The 21,391-nt window shown below is 40.5% G+C and overlaps 1 long non-coding RNA gene across 1 annotated transcript in view; it reads right to left on the reverse strand.

Moving 5' to 3' along the window:
- LOC149450788 (uncharacterized) overlaps nucleotides 1–19,295 on the reverse strand; it is a 23,839-nt gene extending 4,544 nt beyond the window's left edge. The window contains exons 1-3 of the long non-coding RNA XR_016315210.1: nucleotides 16,879–19,295; nucleotides 15,518–15,624; nucleotides 13,335–13,438 (exon numbers count right to left, since the gene is read on the reverse strand). This is a non-coding gene — a long non-coding RNA (uncharacterized LOC149450788). The remainder of the gene's footprint in view (nucleotides 1–13,334; nucleotides 13,439–15,517; nucleotides 15,625–16,878) is intronic.
- Between the last annotated feature and the right edge of the window lie 2,096 nt (nucleotides 19,296–21,391).

Consider the following 21,391-nt stretch of genomic DNA (forward strand, 5'->3'; position numbering starts at 1 on the left):
TTATGCAGTGCTTTACATATATATTGTACATTTATTATTCATTTCAGGTACTTATATAGTGCCATCAATTTACGCAGTGCTTTACATATATATTGTACATTCACATCAGTCCCTAACCCTCAAGGGGTGTACAATCTAAGGTCCCTAACTTACATTCATACATACACATACTAAGGCCAATTTAGACAGGATCCAATTGACCTACCAGCATGTCTTTGGAGTGTGGGAGGAAACTGGAGTACCGGGAGGAAACCCATGCAGGCACAGGGAGAACATGCAAACTCAAGGCAGGTGGTGCTGTGGATGGGATTTGAACCAACGACCCTAGTACTGCAAGGTGGAAGTGATAACCATTTAGCCACTGTGCTGCCCTGTTTTGGATAGTTTAGGGAAAGTTCTGTCATGTTTTTGTAACTGTAGGGAGATTTCCTCTAATTTCCTACCCTGGTGGCATTCTTTGTGTCAGCATGCAGTACAGCATCACAGGGATAGCACACTAGCCAATGGAACCTTTACAATATCACTGTGTGACATTTCAATAAAGTTCATTAAAAAAAAAAATCCAGTATTGGTGCGTCAACACTGCACTGGTCTGGCAGGACTGCACTGCACACCAGCCACTGGATTGCAATGCATCAGCTGGTGTGAATTGACCCTAACACTAGGTTCACATCTGTGCGGGTGGCACCACTGCGGTTTCCGCTCGAACATCCGTGCAGCCGCACCACTCGCACAGAGAAATGCGGACCCGCGGGCAGGTGCCATTAGTTCTAATGGCATGCCACCCGCACTGGAAAACGCAACCGTACTTGGAACCGAGGTTCCCGTGCAGGCTGCGTTTTCAAAAGAAGTGCAGGGACTTCTTCCCTGCATGTCATGGGCATGGGAGTCCATTCAAATGGCCATGCATGTGTAGATTTTCGGACGAGAATATTCGTACTAAAAGTTGTATGAAAATTCTGTGAAAATTCGAAATTTGTCTTTTGCTTTTAACCTCCCTGGCGGTATTCCCGAGTGTAGCTCGGGCTAAGGTTTCAGTACCACAAGCGGTAACCCCGAGCTACACTCAAGCTTACCATGCGGCGCCGCTCCACGATCCCTGTATCACTTACCTTGTCCTGCGCTCCCACGATGTCCCTCCTGCAGTGTCCCCAACAATGTAATCCGGCGGATGCCGGCATCTGTCATCTGGGTTCCGTCCCCTGTGAGCGTCGGGACGTAGGGGGGACGGAACGGCGGGAAATTCAAAAATGACAAAAAGTGACATTCACTAAAATCACATAGTATTCCATTACTGTATCAAACCATTTCACATACATTTTGTCCCGAGTGCTTTGTCCTGTGTCCTGCCTGCATTTTTACTGTTCTTATTGCCTGGAAACTGAGAAATGTCCATGGTGTCCAAAAAGCGTCACTTTAGGTCAAAAGTGGTTTTAGACCAGCTAGAGAACAGCGATAGTAAATCAGAACCACTTGCAGAATTGAGTGATAATGATTTGTAGGGAAATTCGTCATCAAACAGTGAAAACGATTTTGCGACTTTGCTCAGTGATGTGCGAACTTGGCGCTATATTTCAAATTTAAGTGTTTTTGGTTTGATTATATTATTACATTAAATTTATTATTATTATATTATTATTTTTAGGATTATTTATTATATTATAATTTATGATTTAGTGTTTCAAATTTTATCATACCCGGGATGTTTACTAGACTCTTGTTCGGACAGATTTCAGTGAGTTATTCCTAAAAATTACAGCCCTACAATAAAAAAAAAACATATTTCCATGCAAAATAATGGTACCGCTTTCAGCACCAAAAATCTGAAATAATCATACCGCCAGGGAGGTTAATATTTGAGTTTAAAATGAATGTAATTTCTGAACGATAACCACATATACTGGTCAAAAATGTGTTTGATCGAGAAAAGTTTTCCTTCCTGCCCCTTCGAATTTTCCCATTACTGCTGTCAAAAATGAACATTGATTTGACCCCACTAACAATTAGAAAATCAAACAAATATTCTTGAAATTAAAATCTATACGTGTATGGCCAGCTTTAGATATACAAAATAAATTGAAGCCAAACTCTAGCTAACACTTTTTCAGCAGTTTATCCTTTTGGGATAAAGGTTTTTTGGGATAAAGGTTTTACATTAATACATTTACATAAGTAAGCTGGCCATTGTAAATACCCCTGTCAGTAGTAAATGTCTTGTCTCAACTCTCTAACTGCTACATCTGCAGGGCAGATTATTTTTTTATTTCTACCTGGTGATCTGGCCAGCAAGTCTGTTTTTCAACAATATAAAGTCTAAAAAAGAAAACTAATACAGTATCACATCCACAGGCAAGAGAGAGAAAGACGCTCACCTTCACAGTTCTGGACATCCCCAGGAACGAAAGTCAAGCAGCCTGCAGCCTCTCTCAGATCCCATCTGGTCTCCAAGCCGCATGTGTCCCGTCTCACGTCCCTTCTTCCAGGGGGGCAGTGCTGCCCCCGTGAAAAATGCCGCCCTAGGTGAATGCCTTGTTTGCCTTGTGGTAAATACGCCCCTGATCACATCTAAGAACTGGTGATCTGTAATATATGCTTTTGAGTTTAATACCACTTTAAGGTAAAAAAAAAAAAACCTCCCTATTGCTTGTCCTACCCACCCCTATCCCTGAACACCTACCTGATGCCTGTCACAACTCCAGCACTGTTCCTCTCACTTCCTGGTCCCACAGGATACACTGAGAGCACTGGGGAACACAGGCTCCTGCTCTTGTCAGTCAAACCCCTGTAAGGAGCAAGGGGGTGTGGCTTACTTGCACTGTGTGTGTCTATGGGTGACTCCTTACCACCAGGCTTGTTAAGGAGGCACTCAGAGGAGGAAGAAGCGAACAGCACCAGAAGGGGCCCACTACAGAGGAGTTAAGGGACCACCAAAGAGGAGGTATTGCCTGTTTTTATTTTCACAAAAAAATCTTTAGTATCTATTTATCAGTGCTTTCAACCAAGATTCCAACTTTCACTCAAGAGTCCCACAGAGGATTCAAATAAAAAAATGTATAAATCTTGAGTGAAAGTTGTGGGAATTTTTTATACAAAAATTGATAAATAGACCTTTAGCCAGGGTTCACACAGATGCGGTGCAGAATTCACAGCGTTTTCTGTGCGAATTCTGCACCGCATCAGAGTCACACCCCAATTCATGCGAACCGATGTGGGTGTGTATGTTAAGTTAATAACTCCCTGAAATCAGTCCACAAAACGCGGTGCGATGTGCAGAACCGGATCCCATAGGTGTGAATATCCATGCAATCCGATTCTAGTGAGGACCAAAAAAAGGGTCCTGCACTTTTTTGGTGTGGATGTGGTGCGATTGGATGGCTCCAATTGAACTGCACACAATTCGCATGTGATTTGCACAGGAAGGCGGTACAGTTCCTGTGCAAATCACATGCAATGTACTGCACCACATATATGTGAACCCAGCCTTAAGAGAAATTCTGCTGGCTTTTGAAGCAATTAAAGATTTGCAGAGCGGATATAAAATCCATCAGATCCATTTGCACAAACCTGGTCCTGCTGGCCCTTATTAAGTGTTATACCCATTCTCCTATACATTTTGTTTCAGGGTTTTGCTTTTCTACGACTCCATATTGTAAGGGGTCTTCCCCAAGGATATGGTGTTTTCTTTTTCTTTTCGTTTTTTTTTTATGCCATCTTGTATTTTGCTAAAAATTCTAATTAAAGAATTAAGAAAAAAAAGATAAATTTGCACAAAAACAACATTCTTGCCAGGATTGTGCCTAAATCTTCCCATGTATGGAAAGGAAACAATTTATCAATTGACTGTGGAATTTTCCATTAGATAAGTCTCAGATCCCTCTGTGTATGGCCAGCTATAGCTGTGTGAATCTGTGCTCACTTCAAATACCAGTCATGCACAATGAAAGTAAATGACTGGAGTTTTAGAAAAGAAAATATTTATTCAGCTAGATCAAATAAAACTGTTCTTCCTTTTCTAAACTGATTCCTGCAATTGTAGCTTCACATTTTGGGGTTGATTTACTAGAGGCAAATAGTCTGTGTACTTTGCAAGTGCATTGACTCCAAAGTTTAGTACATGAAGGGAAGCTCTGCTGACTTCTATCATCCAATTATGAGCAAGCAACAATGCTTTCTTTTTTATTCTCCTTGCATGTGATTGGATATTCTTTGCAAAGTAAAGCTTTAGCTCCCTTAATAAGTTCTGATGCAATTGCACTTGCAAAGTTCACAGTCAATTTGCCTGTAGCAAACCAATCCCTTTTTGTTTTTCTGCCATTTTTGTATTAAATAAAGACATTGAGTTTATATGTGAACAGTCAGAGGATATCAGATATCTGTAGACAGACCCCATGACACCTGGACAAATCACTGAATAGTTGTTGATCTTCCTACCTACTTTAGTGCCCTCCAGTATTACTAATAATGTTGGTTGCACATCCACAGAGATATATAGGGAGGTTCAGGAGGTATTAAAATTCACCTGTGCCTAGACTATAGGCATTAAACTACTTGTATTTTCATAGCAAGCAGTGAAAGAACTTAACTGTCCCTCACATCTTCAGTTCCCTAGGTATTCATTCTCAAAAATCCGCAAAATCCACTGGCAGGCTTTCAAGATCTACTCTCATGGAAAAAAAGGCTAAAATTGCATGGTCTGTGTTGTGAAATTTGAAAAATAATTTATGTACAATACTTATAGATACAAAGGTGAATGAGGGCTTGTTTGAAAGCACTTTTACTGCTCATTTAATATATTTAAACAATTTGGCGTGCATGATCTGGGCATGGGTTCATTGCAGGTCAAAACATCATAAACTGCAGTATAGCATAAAGCGCCTTAAAGTGTTTGGCTAATTAGGCCCAGTGCCTGTGTACAGTGGCTGCTGACTGTCATGCAATGAAAAATGAGATTGTGTCCCTAGTGCTGGGTTATAGTATGTGATTTATATGACTAAGTGCAAGAGACACATGGGGGATGTCTTCTTGTCCTCTGCCTGGGTTTCTAGCAACTTCCCTTCACAAGCATGGAAGAAGTGATCAGCATCTCTGCCTATACTACCTAACACTGTTAAAACTGGGGGCAGTCATCAAAGAGCAGTATGCTGGGGGATGGGGCAGGAAAGGAGTAACCAAAGGGCTCAAATACAAAATTGGTCAAAAGGATTGTCTCCATATATTGGTACCCATTATCAAAATAGGAACATTTTAAATAACAGGAAAAAAAATTAAAATATAATTTCTCACAATCTAGATCATTTTATGGGTATCAAGGGAACCTGTCATGGACCAATTATAATAGCTAGACCATTTAGAAATACGTATTGCCCAGTGTTCCGTGTACTTGCACTTTTGCCACTAGTTTCCACTGCATTAGCAATGCAGTGAAGCTGATTAGCATCAGATTTACTGATCTAGAAGTAGCAGCAGCTTTCTCCATTAGTTTTCTCTTGCAGGAGATCAGTAATAGAAGTGCAGAATTTACAAAGTACATTAAATATCACCTATTTGGGTTGGGGCAGGTTTCCTTTAAAGTACCAATTGGCAGAAGATTGCTTTATGCTCAGGTAAATCACAATTGGTTGTACTGGATATTTTTATCCAGTTTATAAGGCAACACCAGAGTTGTCTGGCTGTCCTTTAGTCTGTTGGTGCACATCAAAGGGCTCATTTCCAGCAAATACTTTGTTATACATTTTGCTGCATTTTAAAAATTAATTAATTGTTTGTAACAGTCTGTACCTATCATTGTGTAGTGTGTTGGGAAAAGTTATATATGGTGCAAATTGAATGCATTGATCTAACACAACTTACATCAAACCAATGTATGTTAATGCCTGTGTCCAGGTGGGAACAAGCCCTGTTTGTGGAGTGTACACCAGATCTCCTGTAGGACAGATTTCAGATACTTATATAGCATCGTCAATTTACACAGTGCTTTACATGTATATGTTGGTCATTCACATCAGTTCCTAAACCTCAAGGGGTGTACAATCTAAGGTCCCTAACTTACATTCATACACATATGAGGGCCAATTTAGACAGGATCCAATTAACCTACCAGCATGTCTTTGGAGTGTGGGAGGAAACTAGAGCACCCAGAGGTAGTCAGTGATTATTTTGAAAGCTAACATTATTAGAATTCTTATCATTACTCACAAAAGATCCATAGGAAAGATGTTAGCTCATAAATTGACTATAAAATGTTTTCCCTGTTCTGTAAATAATTTTCAAGCACCCTGTGGAGACAGCAGTGTATTTCCACTGACCTTAATGGTCACATGTTTTCATTAAAGAGATTCTACTGAACTCTAGGGCTAAGAAAAGATTGTTTTAGTGTCTCAGTAGACATGACCAAAACCAAGCAGTCCATTGATATCAGAGGATTCGGCCAAATCTGTTTGAGTTTGTCAGTACCCTGCAAATTTCCAGTCTAAAGCCATTCAAATAAATGGGATGACAATCACTAGAAATGGTCTTTTTTTTGTGAAATTGTGCAACAACTCTCTTGCCTATAGGATGCAATAAAGTGGAATTTGATTTCATTCAATTCCATTTTATGTCAAAATCGCAAGGCAGTTCCTCTCCAATTGGATCATTCAATAAACTGTAGTGAACCTTTACTTAATTGCTCAGCTTCAGCTTCACAATCGATTGAACTCTGTTTGTCGATCATACTGAACAGTGGTAGATTGCTTAGTTTCTGCAATTATTAGCAATCCTATTTGGGATTTCCAGGGCATATAAGTATAACCCTCTCATGCTACTGGTGCCTGCACCAAGCATGTGCACCCACTTGCCCTTTGAAATCTATGGGTACTTTAAAACAGTACTGTATTGTGTGGAGAGAAACTGCAGGTGTGGCTAAGTTGCATCAAATAATAGAAGTGTCTTAAATGGGGATGGTAAAGTAGAACATGAGCCTATTCTTTGTAAATACTGTACATTTGTCACCAGGGGCAGACTGACCATTTGGAAACTCGGGCACTGCCCGAGGGCCCGGGGTCAGTAGGGGGCCCCATGAGATGCCCCTGATACTTTTTTCATAGGCTTTTTTGAGTTTGGGCAAGGACACAGGGGCCCCATGATCCCCTATTGCCGGGGGCCCCATGAGTTGTCAGTCCGCCCCTGTTTGCCACATATGCAATGTGGGGATAAGTCACCTATGTGTTGGCGGGGATGTGGGGAGAAGGGCACAATGACACATATCTGGTGGGAGTGTCCTAAAATTCAGGAATATTGGGGGGGGGAGTAATTCACCAAATTCAGGAGATAATTGGGGTTAGAATTCCAAAAGACCCAGGGGTATGCCTATTCCATAGAACTGAGCTTACAGTGGAAATATATAAAAATTTGGTGTTATTCTATCTTATAAATGCAGGAAAAGGACTGATATTTTGGAAGGAACAAGAGGTACCAAAAATAAAAGATTGGATAGGAAGGGTGGATTATATGTATAGAATGGAGGAACTTTACCATATGGAAGAAGATAAAATGGAGAGATTCCGAGTGCCCGAGTTTCCAAATTGTCAGTCCGCCCCTGCTCCTAGGCTTTTCCTGAATGCCATGACCATGTAGGTAGCAGGAAGAATATCACTTTAGTCGGTGATGCCTGCACTTCCCTTTTTGACTGCCCTGTGTAAATGAGACTCTATTCCACAAGGTTTTTAAAGATGGTTGGGAAACTGGTCTGTAATAAATACTATAGTATAGAGGCAAAGAGCACAGCTACTGCCATGAACAAAAGGCAATGAGATTAATTCTGTGCAGACAGAGGTGTCTCAGACCCGGATGACTTGGGACATCCGCCTCAGGTACAAGGGTCTAGCAATGCCAACGTACAGTACAGCGAGTGAGCATTGTTATCCTAGGACAGGAATCGTTTTACTAGCTGGATCACTAAAGGAAAATGAAATGAATGTAGCCACCACACTGAAGGACCTGAAGGTAATCCCTTTGGTAACTACATAAATAAAATACCCAAAGATGTATAAGCAATTATGTGACAGATCATTATAAAAAAAATTACAGGAGAATTTTAAAATCAGAGGATATTTCCCCTACTAGCTACAATCTAGTTCAAAGGGGAAACTCACCAAACTATGAAAAATGGTGATATTTTTAAATGAGCAAACATAATGACAGAGGACAGCAGCTCCATTTCCAGCAGTAGCATGGTGTTAATTGCACTGTTCACCAGTTTTTCAGTAATAGAATAGAAACATAGACAAATCAAAGAGTGACAGCAGAAAAAAAAGACTAATTGGTCCATCGAGTCTGCCTCATTTTTTTATTTATACATTTTTGTTTTTTTTTACTTTTTTTGACTGAGTATAGGGCACATGAAGAAAGTGGAAACATTCTGTAAGAGCAGGGGCGGACTGAAAACTCATGGGGCCCCCGGACAATAGGGGATCATGGGGCCCCTGTGTCCTCGCCCACATTCAAAAAAGCCTATGAAAGGTATCAGGGGCATCTCATGGGGCCCCCTACTGACCCCGGGCCCTCGGGCAGTGCCTGAGTTCCCAAATGATCAATCTGACCCATGTCAGAGATAACCAACTTTCCATATCTGAATTGTTCACTCTGGTGTCAGTGAAAATTAAAGTTTGTAAAACATTACAGTGCACAGAAAGAAGAATCTGTGTGTTTGCTGATCCACCCATGACAAATATGCTTCAGTGTATTTAGAGCTGCGTAGCCCTAAAATTCCCATATTTGCTGCACTAAAAAATGTTTCAATGAATACACTATAGGATAAAAGAAACTTTTAGACTGAAGGGTCATTTATTTGAAAGAGGTGTAAAAGCCAACTGTTAGGCACAAATTCAAGGGTCAATTCTCGAAAGCATGTGTGATATTTTCCTTGCTGTGCATTATTTTTTATGACAATTCTCTTGTGCCATTACAGCATAAATCAGCTGAATTTACTGCATATTATGTTTTATTTCTAGCACATTTTAAGTGTGAAAGTCAGTTCATAAAGATTATTGTATGGGTTATCACTCTTTAAATTATCGTTAACTTCAGATTGGTGATAACTGAAAGTTTCACTGAAGTGTGCATTGAGGAAAGCACAAAAGAAGCTGTTTGAGGAAGTAATAACAAGACTCTTTAGATAAAATACTGATACATGAGAAAATAAGCTAGCCACATAGAAAAGAATAGAATGTCTACTTTAAATGTTTTTTCATGTAGTAAGGCACACACGATCGGTGCTGTTTATCTCATAGGGAAGCTCTACCAATCAGGAAATGTTGGGAATGACCTCTTCTGTACATGGTTCAGTAGGAACAGGTGAAGGGGCAGGTTAGAAATCCTGCTCTTATAGCTATTGCTCCTCCTGCTGTTAAGTCAGTACTAGCTTTGGCTGCTCGCTCAGCTCCCTTCCCTCTCCATAGAGCAACACTACAATACTGACCTAAGCATGCTTGCAGGATGGTGATCCTAACTGCGGATGAGGTTCATGTTCACCGCTACCGTGCGTTAGTGGCAAATCTCAGGGATACGCAAAGTTTGTGAATTGTGAACTTTTGCAGGTTCACAGGAAAATAAGGGACATTCTATATGCAGTGCACAGTCTAAAGGGCAATTAATTTTAAGGAGAGGATACTCCAGTCCCCTCTCCCTACAATGGGTGGGCTCAAAGCAGCCATATTGTCAGTATGTTATGTAACTATTTGAGAGAGATGATAATTCTGTGTGGAAAGAGATACAATTATTTTGTGTTTATGTATTCTTATTTTTGTCATTGGTACAGGTCCCCCCGTGGCAGTGCCTGCCTTCCTTTGCCATTTTTTTTACAATAGCTTGCTTAATAGCACAGTGGCTATCAGTGGCTAAATGGTTAGCACTTCTGCCTGGCAGTACTGATGTCCTTTGTTCGAATCCCAACCACAGCACCACCTGCCTGGAGTTTGTATGTTCTCCCTGTGCCTGCGTGGGTTTCCTCTGGGTACTCCAGTTTCCTCCCACACTCCAAAGAGATGCTGGTAGGTTAATTGGCTCCTGTCTAAATTGACCCTAGTATGTGTATGTATGAATGTAAGTTAGGGACCTTAGATTGTACGCCCCTTGAGGGTTAGGGACTGATGTGAATGTACAATATATATGTGTAAAGCGCTGCGTAAATTGATGGCGCTATATAAGTACCTGAAATAAATAAATAAATAATAGCCCTACAAACAGCCAGAATTGAATAACAACATTCCCCCCCTGTAGACTTCAATGGGGTTTGCTGCAAGTATTGTGAACTTCAACCAAAATTCCAAAAACTGTTTGTAAAGCAAACCCAGGAAGATTTGTTATCCCTACTACTCAATACAGTTCTTTTTACATTAACCACTTGCCCTCCTGAGGATTTACCTCCCTTCCTAACCAGGTCATTTTTTGCGATACTTTAACTGACAATTGAACGGTCATGCAATGCTGCACCCAAATGAAATTTACATCCTATTTTTCCCACAAATTAAGATTTCTTTTTGTGGCATTTGATCACCTATGCATTTTTAATTTTTTGCGCAGTAAAAAAAAAAAGACTGACAATTTTGAGGAAAAAAAATATATTTTTTACTTTTTGCTATTAAACATGTCCAGTAAAAAAATTGAAAAAAATCAAATTTCGTCATAAATTTATGCCAAAATGTATTCTGCTACATGGCTTTGCTTAAAAAAAATCCCGATACGTGTAAATGAATTGGTTTGCGTGAAAGTTATAGCTTTTACAAATGGCGGTAAAACTACTGGGATTTTTTTTTCATTTTTACTAGTAATGGTGGTGATCAGTGACTTATAGCGGGACTACGGCAGACATTCTGACACTGGGGGGAACTGACTTGGTGTCACTCACATTCCCAGTGACACCAATACAGTGATCAGTGCTAAAAATAAGAACTGACACTGTACTAATGGCACTGGCCAGAAAGGGGTTAACATGAGGGGCGATCAAAGGGTTAACTGTGTGCTGGGAGTGTTTTACTAGGGGGTGGGATGTGTGTGATTCACTGTAATTGCAATGCTGTGGATGGCTGTGCTGTGCCTGAGCTGACAGGGAGGAGAACTGTTAGTAAAGAAAACAGTCCTCCTGCCCGTCGGAGATCCTCTGAAATAACTGGGCGCTGGCGAGTAATTACCAGCCGGGGCCTGGTGATCAACAGCAGCTCCGCGCACGCCCTCTACCTGGAAATGCAAAATCACATATATATACGTGATTTTGGGCACCGCTGCCACCCTGTAGCAGGATTTTTGCTATAGGGCTGTCGGCAAGCAGTTAAAGTGGTTGTAAACGTTTACATATACCCAGTGAAGTAACAAATCCTCCTACATAAGTTATACCTGTCTATCTGCACTCTTCTCTACATCTCTTCAAAGTGATTAATTTATATAGCTTGTCTGGGAGTTCAGAAAAAGGGGGTGGAGAGCTGCAATTACACACTAAAGTGCTTAGTGAGGACAGCTCTGATAGCTGATTGGAGGGAAGAGATAAATCCCCCTCCACACAGTTCATGGGAACTGAGTTGAGGCTATCAATCTGCTGCAGTTTCCTCCCCTGTCACCATTTTTCATTTGGTGTCAGGAAACTTGTCAAAAGTGATTCATGCTGATAACAGAGGAACGAGGCAGCAGACAGAAATTACACTATGGTGTCCGTTTATGACACAGAGAATAGCTGCGATTCAGAGGATCGCAGCTACTCTCTGGTCATTAACAGTTTATGACACTCAGGAGATCAGCTGAGAACATGTTCAGCCCTTCACTGGAGATCTGTGTTCTCCCTCCAGATTCTCCAGTCCAGAGCTGGAGAATCGGAGGAACCGCAAACTAAGCAGCGATAATTTACCTCTGCTTAGTAAACTGATCTTTTACTGTAATCTCGAGAGATTATAGTAAAATCAGCCATCTTCCAGCGTTTGTAGACCGTTCTCCAGCGTTTGGAGACTGTTCTCCCTTCGTGCGGAGAACTGCTTCATAAAAGGCATTCACAGGAGAACTGTTCTCCGAGAATGCAGGAGAACTGAGCAGCGATCATTTACCGCTGGTTCATAAACGGACACCTTAGTGCACTTAATTGAGAAGTACACACTATAGAATGATTTGCTTTGTTCATATTTTATGTGTGATGTTTACAAACACTTTAAATAAGGTGAGAACACCGATAGCTGGCCATAGCTTCTACCACAATCATGAACCCTTGTTCTTTACTTCACTTTTTCAGCCCCCTAAAAATGGGTGCTACTGAGTATGGGGGAGCACAAAATCTTCCCCTCTGCCTCCCACATTTCAGAACTTGGGGCATGAACAGCCAGATTTCCGGGCCTGTGCTCACATGGTGGTGGTGTATGTACTTAAATAGTCCTGTGCAGGTTTTTGAAGATTTTCAAAAGTTGAAGACTGCAAAGGAAATTTGGAGGACTGAAGTGGCAAAGTGGGTAACAAGAAAGCATGAATAAGGTAGGAGCAAGCATGGTATGGTATACTAATATAGATTTCTGTAGGCTAGCCGCTAGATCAATCTTCTTTAAAGCATAACACATCATTATGGGGAGTAAAAGTTTATTAAAATATCACAATATAATGATGTGTTTTGCAGGGTCTCAAAGTGTGCAATAATATGGGCTAAATAATACAGGAAACCAGTTAACAATAGTGGTAATATTACCTTAGATTGTACACCCCTTGAGGGTTAGGGACTGATGTGAATGTACAATATATATGTAAAGCGCTGCGTAAATTGATGGCGCTATATAAGTACCTGTAATAAATAAATCAATAAATAAATAAATATTACAAGGAGGAAGGGGTAGTCCTGCTAATCTGAGCTAAAAAGGCAGTTTTTAACTCTTTGTCTTAAAAATGAGTTTCTTAGCATGGCTATACTGTTCCAAGCACAATGCTCATTGTATAAGATCCTAGATCGATAAAATGCTGGGGGATTTCCATAGTGTTGGTGCAGTTCTTGCAGTTTCCTTGCCCCCTGCTTTAGTGCAGATGTACCCTAATTTTACCCTTTCCTTTTGCAGGCTACTACAAAGCCTCTATGCTTTACAGAGAATCCAATGGGAGTGCTCCATCCACAATCATGGACACTTTTCTTTCCATTAATTGCGTGGTAATGCAGAGAGGGAAGTAGAGCCTACATTTCTAAATAACAAATATGGTTGCCTCCCTTTACATATGCAGTTACCAAATGTACATAAAAACAGGGTTTTTGATATGTAAACAAACACAAAGTAAACATATTTTTATATCAAGGTATTTTTGCTTTATCTAGTTAAGAGGCCATTATCCAAAGTGGTCACCTGGTCTTTCTTTCAAGAACTTGATAGCTTAAACCAATGTTTCTCAGCCATGTATAAGGTCTTGGTACCATTTAAAATTCTGCACAGTCTTGAGACACCCCATTCTAAAATGTAAAAACAAAACAAATCATTTTACATATCACAGTAACATTCACACTCAGCTAATGTGACCCCGGTTCTGCAGAAAGAGGCAGGGGAGGGGCAAGCAAGGACTTCCTGCCATGCTCCTTATAAACCAATGATGTCATTGGTTGTTAGGACACTGACAACTGGTTATAATACTGCACAAAAAAAAACAGTGTCTTTGTGTAACAAAGGATTGACAGGCTTGATGCTCTTGCTGGCTTGTAGACAATGTTTATTATTATTATTATACATTATTTATAAAAGCGCCAATAGTTTGCTCAGCGCTGTACATTACAAAGGGGGACAGAACATGTGACAGAACAATAACAATACAATGCAAAACATGAGGGGATTGAGGGCCCTGCTCTTTCGAGCTTACAATCTAGGAGGGAGGGAATGGTGGCACAGGAGGAGATAGCTGTGGGGGATGAAGTGGTAGGAAGAGTGGAGGGGGTAGGTAGATTAGCAGGGGGTGGGGTAGGCTTCCCTGAAGAGATGGGTTTTCAGGGTGCGCCTAAAGGAGAGGAGAGTAGGTGATAATCTGATGGGTTGGGGCAGGGAGTTCCAGAGGATGGGTGACACCCTGGAGAAGTCCTGGAGGCGGGCATGGGAGAAGGAGACCAGGGAACTAGAGAGAAGGAGGTCTTGTGAGGAGCGGAATGTGCATGCTGTGTGGTACTTGGATATTAAGTCAGTGATGTAGTTCTGGGAAGTATGGTGGACAGCTTTGTACGTCAGTGTTAGGATTTTGAATTTGATCCGTTGCGCAATCGGAAGCCAGTGGAGGAATTGGCAGAGGGGGGTGGCGGAAACGGAGCGGTTGGAAAGGTGAATGAGTCTGGCAGCCGTATTCAGGATCGACTGAAGCGGGGATAGCCAATTTATGGCACTGTTGAGGCATTTTGGCACCCTTGAAGAACCCAGAAGGCACCCCAAAATGCACCCTGGTTAAAAAGGTTGGATTAAGCCATTTGTTTAATAAACATATGACAATTCAGAATGTTTTGGGATGTTGGGTAAAAAGGGCTGCCTTTAATAATAAATAAGGTAAATTTCAAATAACATTTTTAAATTGTTAATAGGTCACACATTTTAGTACATCAGCCCAGTATTGCAGGAAACTAGGAAGCTTCCTTTTTATCCTAATTGAATAAAAAAATTAGAGTAATTTCTGATGTTTTATTATACCATCAGACATAGAATGTCTAGGATGATACAGTTAAATAGTAATCACATCAGGGTCTTCATCAGTCACATTCGTAAGTGCTTGTGTACATGGGTGTTGTTTACCTGTGTTTGACATGCATTTGAAACACACATCAGTCGCAGGTCAGCAAATTCTCATTTACTTTAACGGTGCAGTGTGGATGGCAGTTCTGAGGTTGCTTTTGACCTATTTGCTGGCATTTCTCTGGGCGCAGCATTTCCTATTTGGGATGCGTTTACATTGCAGACCAAGGAGGTCAAACACAGCCTTTTGTGTTTGAATACGTGTATTTGAGCAGCACTGCTATAGAATGACAAAGTCAGTGTTTGACAGCAACGCCCACATATACAAACCTACTGTACTCCCATGATAAGCTTGACTAGGGCATTTGATTTTTTTTAATTAGTCATAGACATTTTGTGGTTAAATGCATAAAAAACATAGCCACTTTATAATCATAATTCCTCTTATTTATCTTCAGTGGGCTGCCCCCACACTGCTTGGTTTATATTCTCATTTATGTATAGGAGAACAAAAAAAGCAGTTTTACTCACCTGATCCCTTCTTCTCTGCAAGTCAGTGCTCTCCTCTTCTTCCCTACGCTTTGGTGATGGACGGTCTGTCGGTGTCCTTAAGTGTAATGGAAGGGTATGGGCCCTACATTGTATTTATTATTTATTTATTTGAGGTACTTATATAGCGCCGTCAATTTACGCAGCGCTTTACACATATATATATTGTACATTCACATCAGTCCCTAACCCTCAAGGGGCGTACAATCTAAGGTCCCTAACTCACATTCATACATACACATACTAGGACCAATTTAGACAGGATCCAATTAACCTACCATCATGTCTTTTGGAGTTGTACTTGATGGCATCAGAGGATCTGTGAGTGTAGGGTAGGGGAAGAGAATAGAGGCTGTAGGGACTGGTCTAGCAGCCCAGAAGGAGCCTGTAGGAGCAGAGAATTGGGTAAGTCACATTGCTTTTTCCAGTACGCTAAACCTACATGAGAATTGTTTTTTATTATATCTTTATTCGTTTTATAATTCAAAAATCCACATTATATCAAACACCATTTTTAATTATCATTCCTCATCCCTCCCACTTAACCCCCCTCCCCCCCTTCCCGTCCGCCTCCCCTGGTCTTCTTACCCCTTTCATTTACTTCTTACTCTTCTGATGTTGTTCTACCTAATTTGTTCCCCCTCTTATCCTTTTCCTTCTCCATTACCTTTCCCATACTCTCTTCCTTTACCATTTAATTACTTATTTCATTACACTCCAACCACTCCTAAGTATCTTTTTGATTTTTTAAAATGAAACCAACCTTCCCACGATTTTTTAAGTTTTTCCATTTTATCCTCATCTATGTGGTATAGATCTTCCATCTTATATATATACTCGACTCTTTTATATTCACTCTTTTATTTTTGGGGGCTCTGTAGTTTGCCAGGCTTTAGAAATGAGACTTTTGGCAGCATTTGATAAATGAAACAATATCATATTTTTGTATTGCTTCACCATAGCCTCTGATTTGTGGAATAAACAGACCCACAAATCTAATGGTATATTCATCTTTAGAGTCTCTTGTATGTATTGAATTATCAACCCCCACTACTCCTGTATTTTAGGGCAATCCCACCATATGTGTGCCATTGTTCCCTTACTCCCAGATCCTCTCCAACACATAGGTGAAACCTCTGGTCTTTGTTTATGTGTCACATTGGGTGTAATATACCATCTTACAAGACATTTATAATTAATTTTAACTATATTCATGTTCACTGCCCCATGTGTTAATCTAAATATTTTATTATTTTGTTGCTCTTTCAATTTTGTTCCAAGCTCCTTCTCCCACTTATCCAGAAAAACCTTGGACACTGGTCCATCTATTTCAGTGAAAATTATATATATCCTAGAAGTGGCAATTTTTTGTATTATATTTGAGCTGAACAATTGCTCTAGAGGGTACATATCTTCATGAGTGGCTGTGGGAGCATTGCAACAAAATGTCTAATTTGATAATACCGCCATTTATCCAGTGTAGAAAATACTAAATGAGCATTAAACCCTTTGCATTATGGAGATAGCCCCACTCCAAGGAAGGAATTTTATTTTCCCTGAAGTTCAGCTTTAAAGCAGACCTTACTCCTCCCCATAAATATTGGTTCCCGTACGTTCAATCCAGCTTAAACATACTTACAAGTTCAGAAAATCTTGTTTTATCCTCCTTTCACTTTATCACTCTTCTGCTGCGTATCCCAACCCATATCACCATCTTTGTTTTCTATGTCATCAGGAGCTGGATATCTCTTCATGGTTCTTGCAGCTGGGCCCCAGAAGAGGCAACACTAGATCTTGCAGCTGTGTAGCTGTTTACAAGTAACATAAATAAGATATCATGCCATTTAATAAAGTGATAGAAACTACGGCTTTGTGGGATATGTGACATAGGTATTCGAGGAGGTAGTGGAAAGGCAAACAACACATCACCCTTGCCTAGTGAGACAATAGAAAAGTAAGTTATATGGAACTGAAAAAATTGTTAAAATGTCAGTGTTGTGATAAGGAGGAGGAAAGAATGAAATGGGAGATTTTTTGCTGAAAGGTCCACTTTAACTTGTTATGAACTGATACTTTTTGCCTACATGCTTTTTACATCCTTGACAATGTATGACAATAAATGTTATGGGTTAGGATAGTTACTAGCTCATCTATAAACTGGTGCATATGGGCAGTGATACACAAAGACCTGGCCCTGTATTATGTGGCTGTAAGGAGAGAGGTAGGCAGTTGGGTGGGTGGTGAACTGCATAGTCAGCATTGCTCAGTATGAACAGACAGGGGGAATAGTCCTGCATCAGCTCTTTAAATGTCCCCTTCCTTCCCACCCACACCCACTCTCAAAGAAAACTGGTGACTCAAACACATTTACAGACAATTCACAGCAACACACAAATGCAAATTCACTGTTTAATGTGTAACTCAGTGTGAAGTACACACATACACACAAAGGATAGCACAACACCTGCTGAAAGGTTCACATCATCCTGTGGTCTCCTCTTTAACCACTACAATGTTTCCCAAAGGAAAATTTGGTACAGGATGTTATTGGGGAATCAAATGCAAAAACTGATTTAAATTGTAGAAATGAGCTTCCAAACACATTCTATATAGAGTATTAGATCTTTAGGGGAGGGTTTGCATTCTTCAGTGAGTATTTAGGTACCTTTTCCAGCTTTGATTTGTTTATGTTCACCTTTGCCAACATTTGTTCTTTATGCCCCATACACACGATAAGAATATCGGACGAACGATTGGCTGTTTTTTTTTGCCTGCTAGTCTCACATCGAAAGGGAAAAGGTTACTAAAGATATGAAAATTCTCCTTTGAAAGAAAAGAAATTCGAAAGTGATGTCATGTATTGCGTTGTATTTGTATTATATTTTCAGACGACTACTGTACTGATTAAACGAAAATCGTGCAATCTGGTGTCGTACGAGAAACTTTTTTGCGCTTGTCCCTTCGGATACTGTTGTACGAATTGTCGTGATCGGCACTCGAAAGCTGTATACTGACGATTCGATTATCAGACGATCGGTCCTCGTACGAAAAGTTTCATACGATTTTCTTATAGTGTGTACGAGGCATTAGACTCATGCAGTAGCTCTGCAGAGAATGCAAATCAGAATTTTAGGCTAAATTCCTTGTTTGCGGGACATTCAATTGGGTTGATTTACTAAAGATAAATAGGCTGCTCACTTTGCAAGGGAATTTCGACTTTGCAAGGGAGTTTTCATCCAGAACTTAGTAAATGAGGTGAAGCTCTGCTGACTTCTATAATCCAATCATGCAAAAGCGAAAAATACTTTTTTTTTATTTTACATGAACATGATTGGATACTCTTCGCAAAATTAATTTTCACAAAACTCACTAAGTTAATTGAAAATTATATTGCAAAGTGAACAGCCTATTTGCCCTTAAAAAACAACTCCACTATCACTCCCGCCCCGCAAGCCAAAGTCCTTGGCGTCATTCTTGACGCGAACCTCTCCCTCCAACCGCATGTCAAATCACTCACAAACACATGCAGGCTCCATCTTCGCAACATTGCCAAGATCCGCTCCTTCCTCACCCCAGACACCACCAAACTTCTAGTACACTCCCTCATCATCTCACGCCTTGACTACTGCAACTCCCTCCTCACTGGCCTACCCAAGTGCAGGCTCTCCCCGCTCCAGACCATCCTGAACTCAGCTGCCAGACTCATCCACCTCACCACCCGCTCCACCTCTGCCACCCCCCTCTGCCTCTCCCTCCACTGGCTCCCGATTGCCCAACGCATCAAATTTAAACTCCTAACCCTGACCTACAAAGCCGTTCACAACACTGCCCCTGACTACCTCACCAACCTGATCCCCAAGTACCACCCTACCCGTACCCTTCGCTCCTCACAGGACCTCCTTCTATCCTGCTCCCTGGTCTCCTCCTCCCATGCACGACTGCAGGACTTCTTCAGGTCCTCCCCCATCCTCTGGAACTCACTGCCCCAATCCATCAGACTGTCGCCTTCCCTATTCACATTCAGGCGCTCCCTCAAAACCCATCTCTTCAGGGAAGCCTACCCCACCCTCACCTAATGGCCATCCTCCCTCATTCCTCCCACCACTTCATCCCCCTCAGCCACTTCCTACTGTACCTTTACCCCCTCCCTCCTAGATTGTAAGCTCGTAAGAGTAGGGCCCTCTTACACCTCGTACGTTGTTTGTTGTACTGTGCCATGTATTGTCCCCCCTATTGTACAGCACTGAGCAAACCCTTTGGCGCTATATAAACTCGTAGTAATAATAATAATAATAATAATAATAATAATAAAAAACCAACCCCAATATGTGGTGGATAACGGTGACATGAAGTAACCAGGAGCAAAGGTGAGTAGCAGCAGGTCAGTAGCAGCATCTCCATGATAAAATTCATTATTTACCGTGCAGAGGCAGTGAACGTCAAAAACACAGCAGAGTCAGCAGCTGTACCACTTGGCATATAATGGTAACAAAGCCTAAATTCCAGAATAAAAACCTGGGAATCCACATGTGTAGGCAAAACGCAGTCACACAGGTGAATCTAGCTGGCTAAAGATTTCACAGCAAATAAGAAATGACTTATAAACGATAATAATTTTAAAATACAAATAATCATAATAATAATAATATTCTGATACTATGGATTTTTTTATTATTATTTTTCTTTAACTCAACAGATTGTCCCAGCAAACATATCCAAAAAGTCTGACTGTCAGAAGTGCCCATTATCACACAGTTCTTAACACCTAAATAACCCAATTACTGCTACTCAAGGCAGAATATTAATTCATGAATTTGGTCAGGAAATGATTATCATCATCATTATTATTATTATTAGTCATTTACCATGCCTTTTCACTAAATTTAGCTTTACCCCAATAGCATGGCCAGGAAAACATGTCAACATGTTTAACCCAAAGTGCTCATTATCACTCTATTGTTAACCCCTAATTGTTCCAATTGATGCTAGTGATTCTATTATTTTTAGGAGTTTGATAAAGAAAATAATAATAAATACATACAATTCAAGAAGAAAAGCATTATCACAATATTATCTTAGCAATCCAATGGGTGCAAGCCTAAAATTAAATTTAGTACCTGTGGCCATTGTTTTCTTTTGGCACCAAAGTTCTGGTGGAATTCAGCCTTCGTCTCTCTAGTTAAAATATCTGTGGTTTTGTCACTTGTTTTCAGATTGCGATGTCATGTTTAGACTATTTCCTTCTCTAGCCTTTACTGCATGGCTGCATTATTTTAATTGCATCCTGATCATCAACATGTGGGCAAAACAGATATGTGGCTCACCACATGAAACGTAGAGGCAGCGATGAGGAGGAGTGATGGTGGTCCTAGGCTGTTCAAAAGAAAGCCATTTCCTTGCAGCCCATGAGAAGTTATTAGTGTTAATAATCAGGCACAGCACAATGTACTGTATATGAAACAATCCCTAGGCATTCATTGTGTAGCTTCTGGCTAACATATGAGGTCAAAGAAACGTCCCATACTTCGGTTTACAGGCATTAGAATCCAGCAGAAAATAACAATGTAAAATACTTACAGCTGTTACTTACAGGTCCAACAATTGTTCCTTCAAACCTTTGAACCTCCCCTGCTCCAGGACCAATCCGAAGAGGAAACCATGCTGTCTGGAGTAGATAATGTCAATCATGTTTAGTCTTCAGTACAGCATAGATATGTTGAACAAGGGAGCTCTACTCAATTAGCACTAGGGGGTAGTTACAAGTTCAAGTGATAACAATTAAGCCCAAGAGAAAAAAGAACATACACACGCACATACCAGTAAAAACTACAAATAATTTGCTAAGCTGTGTACAGATTTCTGCAGTCAGCAATTGCCTTCATTAGCCAAACGTCAAATAGGAGCTGATGAATTTCACCTATCTTATTATTTAAGATGGCAGAGTTTAAAGCTGATGTTCAGCATTACATCAAGAGAGTGTAGTGAACAGGGCTATCCTGCTCTATCCCAGTACAGAGTTCTTCCCAGTTCTTCTAGAGCTACAATGTAAAGTGTATCTAAACCCAAAAACAAAAATGTCATATATTGCAGCTTACTAGTCCTTAAATGTGGTATCTACATTAATTTAAATGCTTTCAGGCTTTTTTTCTTGC

This window comes from Staurois parvus, unplaced genomic scaffold, assembly GCF_062004578.1.
Source record: "Staurois parvus isolate SC_StPar_1 unplaced genomic scaffold, SC_StPar_1.0 ptg000562l, whole genome shotgun sequence".
Classification (NCBI taxonomy): domain Eukaryota; kingdom Metazoa; phylum Chordata; class Amphibia; order Anura; family Ranidae; genus Staurois; species Staurois parvus.